Source organism: Vombatus ursinus, unplaced genomic scaffold, assembly GCF_900497805.2.
Source record: "Vombatus ursinus unplaced genomic scaffold, bare-nosed wombat genome assembly UNPS02014830.1, whole genome shotgun sequence".
In the NCBI taxonomy this organism is placed as follows: Eukaryota; Metazoa; Chordata; class Mammalia; order Diprotodontia; family Vombatidae; genus Vombatus; species Vombatus ursinus.
The window spans coordinates 53,345,933-53,348,851 of NW_020954608.1; positions in this window are offsets into that span (position 1 = coordinate 53,345,933).

Below are 2,919 nucleotides of genomic sequence, written 5' to 3' on the forward strand. Positions count from 1 at the left end.
TGGAGCTTGACCTACTAAAGCACACAAAAGACTTGTATAGATTAAATTACAAAGAATTCCTTAAAGAAATAAAGAACAACTTAAATAGCTGGAGGAATATTCAGTACTCATGAGTAGGCCGTGCCAATATAATGAAAATGCCAATATTACCAAAATAAGCTTACATTTTTAATTCCATACCAATCAAATTGCATAAGGGATACTTTATACAACTTGATAAAATGAGAACAAAATTTATGTGAAAATACAAAAGGTCTCAAATACCAAGGAAAATGTGAAAAAGAAGTAAGGACCAAGGCAGAATAGCAGTTCCAGACTTCAAACTATATTATGAGATAGTAGTCATCAAAGCCATCTGGTATTGGTTAAAGATTAGAGAGACAGCTCAATGGAACAGACTAGATAAGGAAGAATCAGAAACAACAGAAATCAATAACCTAGTGTTTGATAAGATGGAAAACAAATTACCTGGGGGAAAAATTCTTATTTGATAAAAATTCTTGGGAAAACTAGAAAGCAGTTTAGAATAAGTTAAGTTTAGACAAACACCTTATACCATATTCTACCATACATTCTAAGTGGATATACAACCTTAATATTAAAGATTACACTATAAAAATATTAAAAGAGAAACAGATCATATACCTCTCACACCTATGGGTAGGAGACATATTTTTAATCAAACAAGAGGTAGAGTCTATTACAAAAGATAAAATAGATAACTTTGATTATTTGAAACTGAAAAATTTCTGCACAGACAAAATTAATACACCTAGGATAAGAAGTGAAGTGGCTGAATGTGAAAAAAAAATCTTTGTATCTAGTTTCTCTAATAAGGATTTGTTATCCAAGATATATACATTTCATATACATACACACAAGATATATACATTTCATATACATACACACATACATATGTGTATGTGTGTGTGTGTGTATGTGTGTGTGTGTAAAACTAATAGCCATTCCCCAATAGGTAAGTGGTCAAAAGATATGAACAAATAGTTTTCTAAAAAAGAATTGCAACGTATTCACAACCACATGAAAGAATGCTCTAAATCATTAGTAATAAGAGAAATGCAATTAAAATAACTCTGAGGTTTTACCTTGTGCCCTGAAAATTGGTAAAGATGACAAAAAATAGCTATAGTCAATTTTGGAAGGGCAGTGGAATAATAGGCATACTAATACATTGTTGGTGGAATACTAAAATGATACAACCATTTGGAAAACGATTTGGAATTATGCAAATAAAGTGACTAAAATGTCCAAAACCTTTGAATCAAAGATTCTAATATTGGGCTTATTAACCCCAAGGAAGCCATTGATAAGAAGAAAGTTCCCACATATACCAACATTTTACACAGCACCTTTTTTGATAGCTAAGAATTGGAAACAAGGTAGATGCCCATCACTTGAGGAATGCCTAAACAAATTGTGATACATGAATATAATGGAATATTATTGTGCTACAAGAAATATGTGTGATGGATACTGAGAAGCACGAAAAGATCTATATGAGCTAATGCAGAGAGAGGTAAGCATTAAGCAAGAAAAGAATATACATGATAACTACAACAATGGAAATGGAAAGAACTACACACCAAAAAATGAGAAGCCAATGAAGAGATACTGGTTACTTCAATCCCTGAGGCTGTCTGAAGAAGGCTGTCATTGATCCCTGAAGTATCTGGCCTTCCACATTTGGCAACAAGCTACCTTACCAAATGTATCCCTCCGTTTCCTGCCTTTATTCATTCTATTGCCTCAGTCCCCTTCCATCACCTCTATTTATCGAAATCTCTTAAGGTCCAGATCAAATGTACCAACTCTACCTGATCAGCTAGCATTTATATAGCACTTTCACTTTACAAATACTATCTCATTTTATCCTCACAACAATCCCAGGAGAGAGGTGCTTCTATTATATCCATTTTACAGATGAGGGAACTGAGGCAGGTAGAGGTTAAGTGACTTGCCCAGGATCACACAGTTAGTAAGCATTTGAGGTCAGATTTGAACACAGGTCTTCCTTACTCATGATCTGACACTATCCTCCATACCACCCAGATGTTCCATTATTTTCTTTCCCCACAACCAAAAATAATATTTTCTTCCAATGAGGTATCTTAAAGCTTCATTTGTACCTTCCTTCTGTACAACCTGCCCTGTAGGGTAGTTATTCTTATGTATCTCCCCTACTTGATTATAATTATTTACATAGCAGTTTAAGGTTTACAACACCCTCTCCCAGAGACGTACTGGTAAATGTTTAACAATCAGCTCTTCCAAAAAAGTACATCTCATACAATTTTACGTTTTATCTGCATTATTAACATTTTCTCCATCACTTTCCTAAGTCTAGACATCCAACAAAACAATAAATCAAGCCCTGATTCAGTGTTTGTGGATTTCCAAGGTATAATTGCTCACACTAAACATTTAACAACCAATTCAGGAGCCTTCTTGAGCTGGCTCCAGCACACCCCTGAATCTTTCCTAACAACAATCCTTTTGAGATCTGCAAGTGGGATGTTGTTATCCTCACATTACAGATGAGACACTAAAGCTCAGACAAATTAAATGGTTCGCCCATGGCAACACAACTAGCAAAATGTTAGAGTCAGGATTTGAACCCAGTTCTTCTAATTCAACTCACTATTAAATACAAAGGCTGAAGGGCAAATTCAAACTGACCAAGTATCAGAACTTTTGCTGGGGTAGAGATAGAAGGGAGTAGAGTAGGGAGGGAGAATTGAGGTATAAAAGGTGACCTCAAAGTAGAGGACATAAAAAAGTACCCAGACTCACATTAGAATCACGTCATCTGGGACAGCTAGGTGCCACTAGCCATGGGTTCAGGAGGACCTGAGTTCAAATCCAGCCTCAGACACTTACTAGCTGTGTGACTCTGGGCAA